Here is a 13,831-nt window from a genome sequence, read left to right on the forward strand (position 1 = left end):
ATGCAAATGTGAGCATTTTTTCCTACCTATCTTATAGAAATACATATCTATTTCTTCCAATGTTTTTTTTTCTTTTCACTATTTTTCAATCCCAATATAAACTTGTCACAGAGACATTAACCCCCCCCCCTCCCTCAGAGATATCTAAATGTATTTTTTTTGCAAAGAAACCGCTCTTTTTTTCTAATCTTTACTATTTTCTCTGTTGCTATCTCTTCACTATCATATAGAGTTTTAGGTACCTTTGAAACTCTGTGAATGCTATTCTTCACATAGTTTTAAGAGAGAGATTATTCCATTTTATCCATCTGTCACATACCAGCGTTCTAATTTGCACTGAGCCTTACATCGTGCCAAGATTCTAACGAGGGGAAACCGAGTTAACGGTTCCCGACATTTTCCTCGTCTGAAGTTCAATCCTGGAAATCAGAATACTCGCGCGACGGCTCACAATAATTAAGCTCATGAGTTCACTGAATCTGTGTGGAATTAGAGAAAAATATTTCAACTTTTGACGGGCATTATGTAAAGGGGGCTGGGGAAGAGCTGTGGGATGCGCCGCAAGGATGCGCCGCGGGCCCGAAAAATGCCGCAAAAAAAAAAAAAAAAAAAAAAAAAAAAAAAAAGCATGGCTGATTTGAACACTGAAAATAAACTAATTTTTGAACAAATTGCCGACTTTTATGTAAAGCGATGTTTTAGATTGTATATATCATAAGTTGGGAATTGACTGCTTTCAGTTGAATTAACCAAATGCTATTAAGCGTGTTTTAAGCAATAATAATCCAAATTTTAACAGTAGGGATGATTGAACAGTTTGAAAATAAACTATTTTTTCATTTATAGGTTGGACGAGCATTGGTCCCTTACTCACCATCGTCATCGAGTGAAGGAGAGGACACCATTCAGGACAATGAAACATCAGCTATAAATGACTGGCATGGTACCATTAACTCTGATGAAATACCTTTTAATATTGATGCGTTTCTATGTAATTATTTCAATGTAGAACCTAGCAGAGTTGAGCAAGGTAATGTTCCTAGTTCAGAGGGGGACTTGAGTCCAAATACCCTACAAATTTTAGAGGATTTTACAAACGAATTAACTGGGAACCCTCCTCCCACTGATCACCTACTTCCAATTCAAGCACCTGAAGTGGAGCATAGCCCAAATATTGTTGAAAAACATGGGGGAGGGGGTAACATACCAGAGGGGGACACAACTTTTCCCGATGGTCAATTGTCCAATACAATTTTAAATACTAAAGTGGTTGTCTCTGCAGGTCGATGGGATCCCTTAAATTCTCGTTTGGGGGAACCTTTCTTATTTGATCCTGTAGAGATTGTACAGGCTTATGTAGATAAAATTCGTGCACTACTGGAGAACCAAATTCAGTTATGGGGAGGTAGGGATTCAATTAAGGTTTCTATTGTTTTAAAGGTTTTTTATTTAAATGAGGGGGAAAGTGAAGTTTATTATCATTATATACATTCCGAGATGCGCGTAATTTATCCAAATTTAGAAAATTTTGAGGGAGTTTTTTCCGAGTGGGTAGGGCAAATTATTGCGCATCTCGAGAACTATAACGAAAATGGGAGTGGGTCTGTAGTTTTATTTATTGAAAATTTAAGCGTTAATATTTGCAAATCTAAGAAAGATTTTATTTTAAGAGGGGGGCATAGGGATGAGGGTATAGTTTTAAAATATAATCCAGATCTAGTAGGTTGTCAAGGTGTCCAGCGGATTTGTTTTGAAACAGATCAAAAATGTTTCATGTATGCTTTCCTCATAGCAGCATTCGAGCCTCTAGCACGTGACGCTACCAAGACGAATTTAGATCACTCGGCTGTACATGGGAAGGACGGGCCTAATATCCCAATTGTAGATTTCTCTTGCTTGGAGTGGAAATACCCAGTAACGCTAAGATCTATTGATAATTTTGAAAGAGCTAACATCCATTTAATTATCGGCGTTACTGTGGTTCAGTATGAAACTTAATTTGAAGATGGGGCTCGTTCTAAAAAGAAGGGGGTGGTTTTCCCAGTAAGGGGCCGTCAGTTGATTTGGTTAAACACTGGGTTTGGTTGTTATATACACCACCTAGTCAACCGAATGCAATTGGTCGTTTTAATCCGATTACCGACATTAGTAGAATTCGAGGGGAGGGTAAGAATAAGGGGACACGTTTCTACTGTCCAACATGCCTGTATAGATTTTGGACTGAATTAAAGTTGCAAAATCATATGAGACACTGCAGACGGCATGGCTATCAGACAGTGGAAACGGTTTCAGGGGATAGGACCATTCTACGCTTTAAAAATTTCCAAAACACCCTCCTCCAATGCAACAAAATATCTTTAGACTTTGAAGCTAAGCTGGTGGTGGTGAACGATCCCCAATATCCAAACCGTATCAAAGAACACCAGGCCATTGCAGTGTCCTATGCACATGCGCAAAGAGATAGTTCTAACACTATGCGGTTCTTAGAAATAATTGAGACATTGGATGAGAACGAGTGTAAGGTCAAGGCACTCACTAAACTGATTGGCACGGCTAATGGCTCTATTTCTCGTTTGAGAAATACGCATTATCCAATGGTGCTGTCTGCAGAGGATCGTCTCGCCATTAAAAATCAAAAAATATGTTGGGTTCGTAAGGGGGAGTTTGATGAGGAGGATAAGGGGACTGAAGGGAAAAGAGGGAGGAGGGGGAAAGTCAGTGACCATAATCACTTGTGGCAGGAAATATCATCTGGGGGTAGTATATTTAGAGGGGTAGGGCATCAATCGTGTAACTTCAATGTTAGCCAATAGTTTTTTATACCTTTTTTGATTCACAACTCTAATTATGACTTAAAATTTATTTTACCGGCACTGGCACGTATGCACAGGGAGGGAGGGGGAGTAAATAGTCCATGGGTAAATAATTCATTTACCTATAACATTATTCCCAAATCGACCGAGAAGTTGTTGCTTCTCGAACTGAAATGGCAGGTAGTGGATAATGGACGTACGTGCTGGAATAAAATCAGGTTTTTAGATTCTTTTAGTTTTTTTCCCAAGGCATTGAGTCAATTGATTCAAGTGCAGAAAAGCGACAATTTCGATAGCTTTCCCTTGCTTAAACAGCACTTTCCAGACAGTGAAATGTATTACCTATTAACCAGCAAATGTGTATACACATATGATTATTACTGTTCTGGCGCTCGCTTAAGCGAGGTGAAACTACCTCCAATTGAAGCTTTTTACAATTCACTGACCAACAGTGAATGCACAGCCGAGGAGTATGAGTTTGCCAAGAAGGTGTGGGCTAAGGGGAATTGTAAAAATGTGTGGGATTATTGTAGACTGTACTTGGCCAGTGACGTTTTAACTCTGTTGGATATAGTCTGTAAGAATACAGACCAAATCTATTCAGAGTTCGGGTTAGATATTGGATATTATTTTTCTACACCCTATTTAGTGATGGATTTAATTTTAAAAATTAGTAGGGAGGAAATAGGCCTAATAACAGATGTAGATCAACACCTTTTTGTAGAGCGTTCAATGAGGGGAGGGTATGTTTTCACGGGGACCGTGCCTTATCAACCGATCCGAGCGGACAAAGCACAGGTGTAAAGTCAAATGCAGTGTTCTTGGACATAAACTCGTTGTACCCCTCGGCAATGTCCCACTACTCTTTGCCTTGTGGGAACTATCAATGGCTTGAGAATCCTTGTGAGTTCCCCGACATTACCACCGTCGAGGACAATGGGCCACAAGGATGGTTCTTTGAAATTGACGGTCAAATTCCGCTGGCGCTTCACGACTCAGTCAAAGATTTTGTTTTTCCCTGTATCAATCGACCAGTGACCAGGGACTCGCTTAGCCCCTATAATCGATCATTGGTTGAGGATATGGGGATGCACTGGACTCCCTCTAAACAGAAACTGATTGCTGATTTGGACCCTAAGGAGAATATCGTTGTTCACCATGTGCTTTTGCACTGGATGGTGAGCAATGGTTTCAAAATCACCAAAATACGTAGGGTCTTGCAGTTCAATCAGCGACCATATTTAAAAAGTTTATCGACACTTTTGTCGATAAACGCTCTAGGGCAAACTCCAAGGTAGAGAAGGAATTGTACAAGCTCATTCTAAATTCAGCGTTTGGAAAAATGTGTGAAAGCGTACGTAACAGATCTCGCTGCGATGTCGTGACTGACCCACTAGAGTGTGCACGAATTATTGCCGATCCTAATTTTACATCATTCGCGATCATAGAGGCTGGCATGGTTCTTCTACACAGGAAAAAGCAAAATGTGGTAGTGAACAAGAATATTGCAGGCGGTAGATTAGTACTAGAAATTTCTAAAAAGCTCATGTTGTCGTTCTTTTACAATGTGTGCAAGGTGCAATGGCCACGGGAGCGGGAGGTTCAAGTTTACTATGGTGATACAGATTCTCTGCTGCTAAAGGTAAATGGGACCGACGATTTATTGGGTGATCTAGAAAGGTGTAGACATATCAGCTCGAGGATGGATTTCACCAACTAGAACCAGTCCCTCTACCCCGAGCTGGAGAAACGTCAATCCCCCAACCAATTATCAATGTTAAAATCAGAGACGGAGAGTGAGTTGATATCCAGGGGGGTGTTCCCAGGTCCCAAAGCTTATTGCGTGGAAACTCACAATTGGGATGAAAAGAAGACATGTAAAGGGGTGCCTACACATTTTGTAAAGAGCAATTTCAACATGAGCGTGTACATAGAATGTGTAGAAAGTAGCCTAGTGCCAAGAGCACACTTGCTTGCAATTCGCTCTCTATAGTATAGAAATTATACTGTCAGAGTGGAAAAAAAAATGCAATTTGGAGCATATCTGACAAGGTCTATGTGCTCAAGAATGGTGTGAGTTTCCTGCCTCATGGTCACTATCGTATTTCAGACCGAGTTGACTGCATAGACTATCGTAATCAACTTGGTCTGGATAAACTAATCTGACTAACCAACTAATCATCACCACTAACCCAACTAACCCAACCACTAACCTCTAGCAGTGACGACATCAATTTTTTTCCAATCTTGGCCCCCGGGGGGGGATGGGGGACCTTTCCCGCGGCCAGTTCCCGGGGGGTGGGGGGCCCTACATTTAAAGTTACTGCAATGTCCAACTGTGCTAGTTCATGTTTTAAGTGTATTTTGTTGTTGTATAGAGAAGTGTTGATGTTTGCAAAAAAAAGTGCTGTAGATGGACAAAAGTGTTGTACAGAAAAGTGTTATTGTTATTGATGGACAAAAAGTGTTATCATTGTTCATGTTGAACAAATAGTTTTCATGTTGACCATGAAATTTTGTTAGGTTCTTGTTGAGTAGGTGTTATTATTGTTAATGTTTAGCAAACATTTGTTTTCATATTACAGTAATAAATGTTACAATAAAATATTGTTTTTTTGTTGTTCTTGAATAGATAAATCTATGGGGAAATTACTACTTATTCGTCTGGCACGTATGATTTACAGTTAGTTATAGTCGAACTGTTGTCAACAGCATGTATTAATTTAAAACACCCTTCAGATCGTATTTGTGTGGGCCCTCAATGTCGGGAAAAACAAAACTTGTAATTAAAATAATTAAAAATTACGATAAAATGTTTTTGTAAAAGCCGAAAAAAATCTACTATTGCTATATTATTTGGCAAGAGTCCTACGATAAAATAAAAGCTATTTAACCAAATATACCAATACAATTCATAAGAGGACTTGATGTTTTCAGTAGTATTGAACCGAACTCGTGGCTGATTATTGATGATTTGGCTGAATCCATTGAACAGTTCTCACAGGAAATGCTACAACTGTTCACTGTCCGATCTCATCATGAACACATTGCATAACCCTAGTTCTACACAATCTGTTTCATCAGAGCAAATATATGCGAACCCTTGCTTTGAATTGCACTATCTATATTATCTATCGAGTTGTTCGTGATTCTAGTTCCCACAAAAAACACAAAAAAAACAAAAAACCACGCGCCCCAAAAATTATTCTGTCAGCGTAAACACATGCGACAAGCAAGCCCTATGGTTACATTTTTCTGGATCTTAATCAGAGCACGCCCGAGGATCTACGTGTAGTCACTAACATTTTCGACAATGAAATTACAGTATATCTTCCGGTGAACAGTAGAAAAGATTATTAGTTAGCATTATGACTCTGAAGGAACTACATGAACAACGACATTTTATTCCGTTTTAAGCACTTCAAAACCCTTGCTTAGGAAGGCCTTACTGAAACATGGTGTAGACTATGATTTCATTAATCTAATGTCTGACCTTTGCTTAAATTTAACAGAGGGCAATTTTCAACTGCCAGAAGGTGTTAGACAACAGAAAAAGCAACATCGTTCCACTGTACGTGCCTTGGCTTGTAAAAACAAGGTAAACAAATTTAAAAGAAAACGGCTCCTTCAAGCGGGCGGTAGCTTTTTCACACTTTTACTGCCAATAATTGCAGGACTTGTAAACAGTTTTCTCTAGAGAATGGCAAAACACTATAAATTGACACCATTTTAACTTGTCCCCTAGACTTTTTAACATTTTGAAGAAAATCTAAGCAAATTCATTAACGATGAGAATATTGCCTATGACACAAAAATGCTTGAACTCCAAGGTGCATTGTGACGTATGGAAAAAAATAAACCTCATCGTGAAAGACCCGCCAACAATACCTATAAACAAGAAACATCTCCTCAAGATTCTATACAATTAACGGAGAAACGATTGAATTTGATTGTTTTGAAAATTGGAAATATATTGCCACTCTCCTATCGAGAACAGAGTAAAAGAGTATTATCTTATTTCATATTGGAAACTGGTGATCAAGTTCAGGTCGAGAGCATAGAAACGATTTATAATTCGGGGAAAAAGTTATAATCTAGTTGATTTAATTTGTGATATGGTGACGAATCGTAAAGGACTTTTATCCTTTGATGATAATCTATACACCTTTCTAAGTGTATCAAACTTTCCCAAAAGTCTTTTTGGCAATAAGCAAATTTTAAAGAAACTAAGAGAGTATAGTCCACCAGCAACACCAACACCATTTAAAAAAGAAGAAGATTCAATATTTGAAAATATTAGTACTACTGATTTTGCAACACCTGTGGCTGCTAGTCAAAAGCGAAGACGAATTGATTCACCCTCCAGTGTGCAAAAGGGGAGTGGACATTACAATACGTGTTTGCGTTAAAAATGGATGAAGTTCTGAAAGGTGTCTATGAAAATATTGGTGAAGCGGGAAGTTTAAGTTCTCCCAAAACGCTTTCTAAAGTTGTATCCGGCACCACATTGAAAAATGCAAAAGAGTATCTAGAAAATGAACCGAGTTACACACTACATCGGAATCATAGGCTTCGTGGCAAACAATATCGACAAACTAAAGCCTTTTTCCCTCTGCATATAATGCAAATGGATCTTTTAACTTTAGACGCAGTTCAACGGCGTCACAATGCACCCTACAAATATATTCTGGTGGCAATCAGTATCTTTAGTCGCTATGCCTATGCCATTCCATTACGGTCAAAGAGAGGTGTTGAAGTTGCTCAGGCCATTGAAAGTATTCTTGAACAGGATTCATATAGAAAAATTCAATCGGATCGTGGCAGTGAATTTGTTAATCCCCGTGTGCAAAAGGTTCTATTGAAATATCATACAACACTTTAACATAGTCACAACCCGATAAAGGCTGCATTGGCTGAATGATTAATAAGAACAATTCGTCTATTAATTTCAAGATATTGCAGCCTGGAAAATACACCGGCTTTTATTCATGATTAAGATAAAATCATACAAATATACAACCATGGACCTCATCGATTTCTGCCCAACTCAAGCTCTCGAGAGTTCCACTGCAATGGAAAATACGTTTGATGCTTTTCTAAAGCAATACTCCAATGGCATAGAGAAGAAAAAGAAGAAGAAATTCATTGTTGGTGATACTGTTCGAATTAATAGAACCCCCAATATTTTTGCAAAGGGGAATTATTTATGGAGCACTGAGCTTTTTAAAGTTTCCAAAATCCTAGAAACCATACCCACAACCTATTGACTACGAGATACCGAAGATGATGAGGTTCTCGGTGGTTTTTATGAATATGAACTGCAAAAAGTTAGAAACAAAAGTGAAAGTTATCAAATTGAAAATATATTAAAGAGTCGTACTCGTAGGGGCAAGAAACAGTTGTTTGTTCGCTGGCTAGGATACAACTCGGATTTTGATTCTTGGGTCAGTGCCTACGATATTAACAATGCCCAATGCTTTATAGAAGACTTTCATGTCACATTTATCTGTTCCTTCCCATAATTGTCTGAGTAAAACAAGTAATATTCTGATAAAACTCTCCCCCACCTTCTAACTCGATGGTCTGAAGTGGCTATCTTTTACTGTAGTATTAATAATTCCCTTGAAATCTTGAGAAAGGATCATAAATGTAGAATAAAAATTAGACCCTATGATTGGCTGCCACCACCAGGTGATCAAGAACAAATTCAAAAAATCAATTGGATGGATTATCTATATATTGAATTACCCTAAGAGGAACTCACCTGCATGAATTATTCATGTCGTTTTAGCAATAAAAGAATTTCCGCTAGTAAAAAATGGTCTTTTTAGTTCAAATATCAAAAGGAGGAGGGCAAGATATAAATTATTTCACATATTGCCAGCGAAAAGATTATTCTCAATGATAACCAAAACGGTGTTCTAGGCTTTAAGCTCAATATAATCAACGGTAAAAGTGCCGGAAGCACTAATTTCATTTTTGCTTACTACCCACCTGCCTTCTCCAAAGACATTTGTATATTTCTCTATGCTTCATTTGTGGAAACATCTAGGGTTGGCGATTCAAATGTCCTCCTGCTATGAGCTCTTGAACGAAAAACCAATTAAAAGTGTATTCACCACTACAATATAAAGCATCTTCAGTATATTCCCGGAAACACTTCCTATTTGGAACTCTGTCAGTTAACACTTAGAACTGAATTGGGTGTTCTCATAGCAATTTCAAAAGGTTTGGCTGTGATTACATGCCATTTTCGGCCCATCGTTCAACAGCAAAATGTCTAATCGAAAAGTGTTATTCACTTGTTTTGATATTGACTGCTATGTTAATACTCTTGGCCCAAGACAACAGGGCAATGGAATGGACTACTATGAGGGTTGCTCGTCAATGTCTGGCTATAGTCTTGGCAGTTGGTTTGCTAAGCTCTTTCGCTCTTCACTACCACTGGCTAGAAAATATCTTGTACCGGCTGCGACTGATTTTGCATCCTCTACACTATACGAATGGAGCTCTGGCAAGGATTTTTAAAAAAGTGCCACGGAAAATCTTAGGTCCAGTGCGCGAACCCTTGGCGAGATATTGAAACAAAATGGAAAAGTCTTAAAAAGGTAACGAAACAATGCATCACTCATCAGTCTCTACTCAGGTCGAAAAAGAAAGACATCACCCCTTTTGTCAAAGAAAAGAAGGAAAAAGCCGACACGTAGTGTAAACAGAAGCCCCAGGAAGAAAATTGTTAGATCGAAACTTCATTTCTTCTCTTAAGATGTCCTACCTGCCGCATAAGGATTCTCATTGATGTGAGTGTCAAGCATGGATACTATGACCAATTTTATCCACTACAACCCCTCTCCGATAATATCCACTTTCAAATTTATTCCAATGAAGACTACTTTATGGACATGTCTTCAACATTTATAGATTTACAAATGAAATTCTGGAAATCTGATAATACAATGCCAGTTCGAGCCGATGGGATTTCCTATGAAAATTGTTTATAATTTATTTTGTCAAATTAGTGTCTATATCAATGGCACGCTGGTGAGCACAAGCAATAATCTCTCAAACTATGCAAGCTATATGCCATTCATGTTGATGACACCCAAGTCATACAAGGAATTGAGAGGCGCCTCCAATGGATATGAATATATTACTAATACTGATAGTACAGATGCACTTAAAAACGCTACAACTAGTGAATTACATCTAGTTGGAAAAATATATCATGAAATATTTAATAAACCCCAATGGCTGCCGCCCAATGTTAAAGTGGATATAAAATTGACGCTTGCACCATCCAATTTCATATTGAGAAAAGAACTTGCTGCCAATCCCGATGTAAGTCTCTCCCTCACCTCAGCAAAACTTCATGTACGCAAACAGCAGGTTATGAGTTCTGTTGCTTTAGCCGTGGAAAAACTGAGAGCCAATGGAAATAATATTAAACTACTTGTTCCTCATACAATCACCAATCAGCGTCATATTGCCATGGGGTCACGCACCTTCACCGATTCATCCTTTATCAACAGTGAAATCCCCTCAAAACTTGCAATGGCATTTGTAAAGAGCACCAGTGCAATAGGATCATGGACTGAATGCCCACATAAATTCGAGATGTTTGGACTTTCATCTCTTGTTTGCAAGTAAGCGGTATTCCACTCTACAATCCATCCTTTGATAAACCCTACAGAAGATTGTATGAATTTACCCTGCAAACTCTAGATCATTACTCTCAACTATTTGAAAATGGTATAACCGAAGATATGTTTGCTAAAACACGTGGTGTCATTTTATTGAATTTGTTTGGCACACAGGATAGGATTATAGTAAGTACGGGGAGTGAGCGTTTAGATTGTACATTTGCCGATCCATTGGATTAGAGTATTGTACTAATATCGCTAAATAAACATGAAACCCATTGAGAAATCACTCCCGATGGTAGTTTTTTAATAGACTTGGCGCCATGAACACCAGTCAAATAATCAATGTATTTAATATGGATCCATATATGTTCCAGTACAAATCCTATTGTCTACCCTTAGACTATCTTAGAAAAATTCAAAGTGTAAACAGTACCTTGATTATTTTTAAAAGCAGTCTGTTGACTGTGCTGACTTGTTCTTGGCTGTGCATCTCTCAAACAATGATGACGATTGAATTTTTTGATTCTCTTGGCCTATCTCATATATTCTACACACTCCACATCAGCAGCTATCGTGGTAAGAGCGAGAAAACTGTTATTCAAAATCGAAGGAGGGTGCAGGATCTAGCGACTAAAAGCTTTGGCTTCCATGCACTACTATATTTTGTGTTCCGATGTCGTGACTATACTTACAAGCAGTTTTTCAACATTTATGGTAACAATCTACGCCTGAGCGACTTTCTAGTGGAAAATATCCTTTCGGACCTTTATCGTATTGATTTCAGTACCCTAAAAGTAAAGTGCTTAAAAATTGTTTTGAATTTATTTATTAATGAAATGTATATATACAACAGTGTCTTTAAACCTTCACTTTTAGATTTCCTCATCGGCGTATATACAATTACCATGAACGACTAATGCTGGTAAATCATTTGGATTCACTGGATATTGATCTTTATTAACTGTAAACTCAGGGTCGCATTTTCTGCAATACAATGTAGCTTCACTCTTGTCATATCTCTTTATATAGTTAATGATACTATTTGCATTCATATTATGAAATTCACGAGTTTCAATCTGTCTGTTTGAAGCAATATCACATACAGTGTTTTCAAGTGGTGAATCACATTCGGTAACTGCCAAATAAAAATCACTTGGTTTATGGTCATAGTAGGCAGCGTCGTCACAGCGATGACGTAGAAACCAGATTGTCTTGTTACCCTAATAGTTGAATCGTAGATTAGATTCCTCTTCCCAGAATGATTTAAATCCATGACGATACCAATCTCGTAGAAATAAACTAAAATCGCGTTTAGTATACCTTCCAATCATAGCGGGGTAAGTATTCTCCCACTGATCACATTTATCATAGTGACAATTGGAGCACAGGTGCCCTCTAGGGTTAGAGTCACACACCTCCTCAAGACACGAATTACATCCTTTAATGTGTACTGCATAGCCTCTATGTAATTTGCAAGGATTACATAATTTACACTTTTCACTATAGTCATCAATAACTGTACAATTCTCACATTGAGTCCAACTGCCAAGAGTGTACATGCACAATGGACATATATAGAACATTTTTTGGTTTCCGATGTCAACTCTCTCACAGCCAAAATGAAACTGATCGTCATCACTCTATAAATTCAAAGTGGAGGAAAGGGGAGAGGAGTAACTCTATGACGTTACCTCTTTCGAAGGAGGAGCCATCTACATTGAATCCATTGCCAATGATTTCAAAAGTGTATCCACAATATGATTCTGCTTTGTTCCAATTAATATATCAATAAATTGAGTATAAGCATTTGAATCACATTTTAAAAGTTTCATACAATAGTCCTATGAGGGAGACTCAGTTTTCATTTTATTTTCAAGTGGTCCCTGAGAGAATATCCTGCTTTGAAGAGATAGCTTGAGAAAATCCCCATCAAAAATCATATACTTTTCATAAACACTAGATTTGATCTAATTTTTTCTTTCTCAAATTCATTCATTTATCAATCCTTTTACTCTGACCGCTCACTAGACTGAACATAAAAGAAAGGGAACATTTTCGATTTCGAAACAATTTTATTGAATAATTACAGCAACTTTAATAATACTATGCATGTACAATTAGCGATGGAGTTTATTGTCTTCGATATGTTTCACTAATGCACTTAAAGCACATTGAAGTCTATTCACATGTGCTATATCAACTTTTGCAGCGAAACATAATTGATCTTCGATTTTAAATTTGCTCAAGGATATCACATATCTTGCATATACTGTATTCCATTCCAGACAAAGCCGCGATCCTTTCGTAATTTCCACAGAAATGTTTGGTGCTCTTGTATTATTACCATCAACTCCACTATCAACTTCTAATAGGGTAAACATTCCACTCGCCATCAACACAAATATATATCCAAATGAGTAAAGTCAAAACTGTTCTTCTCCCTCCTTTGAATTCTATTCACAGACTAATAAAACTATAGCAAAAATCCTGTCTATATATTCCCCCCGTCGCTACTATATAAACAAGCTATTTGATTGGCTGAGAAAGGAAACATGTGATATAACTGTTTCCTGGAGACTCATAACATTCGCCTCTGGCAACAACAAGATCTTGAAGGATGTGTCATTAACCTGTCCCCATTAGACTCAATAATCCATCAAAGTGAGAAAGTTCCTGTTTTTTCATTTTCACTGACAAAAACCATAAAACAGACATAAATGTGAGAAAGTTCCTTTTTTTTCATTCTCACTGACAAAAACCATAAAAACATCCATAAAAGTGAGAAAATTCCTGTTTTTCATATTCTCACTGACAAAAACCATAAAACAGACATAAATTACTGTTGACATCCATGAAAAACATCAAATAAATTGACCAACACACATAACCATCCAAGAAAACATCCATAAAAGTGAGAAAATTCCTGTTTTTCAAGTGAGAAAAATACTGTTTTTCCATTCTCAGTGAGAAAACCATAAACCACGTGGTTCTATGCCCATATATGGACTCCCGTCACGACCTCCTGAGGCATCTCTACTCGAATGCATGATTCATGCAATGGAATTAGCCAGGATTTTTACCTGGAGGAGGGGCACAAAAACTAGTACAGTATTTTCTATAGACTGACAAAGTAATTGTTTATTAACCGTTTCTGAAGAAATGTTTGTTTCAATTAATTTTTACGAATTTTTAGCTGGAGAGGGTTCTTTGTCGCCCAAAATTAAAACCACGTGCTCTGTGATGTGAACAGAAGGTAAGCTATTGGTTTTTATTCAGTACAGCTAAGCTCAAGTCTTAGTGACTGCACTAACAGATAAAGAAGATATAATCCAAATTTAAAGTTCAGATTGAGATACAAATTTGAGATACAGTTAA

General features: G+C 37.6%; 1 protein-coding gene across 1 annotated transcript in view; it reads right to left on the reverse strand.

The window, feature by feature from the left end:
* LOC148938599 (uncharacterized) overlaps nt 1-13,831 on the reverse strand; it is a gene marked incomplete at its 3' end in the record, with an annotated part of 65,594 nt that overhangs the window by 27,119 nt on the left and 24,644 nt on the right. The gene's annotated exons all lie outside the window — the stretch shown is intronic.

This window comes from Artemia sp. Qi Xiang Cuo, unplaced genomic scaffold (genome assembly GCF_049724085.1).
Source record: "Artemia sp. Qi Xiang Cuo unplaced genomic scaffold, ASM4972408v1 HiC_scaffold_3086, whole genome shotgun sequence".
NCBI lineage: Eukaryota > Metazoa > Arthropoda > Branchiopoda > Anostraca > Artemiidae > Artemia > Artemia sp. Qi Xiang Cuo.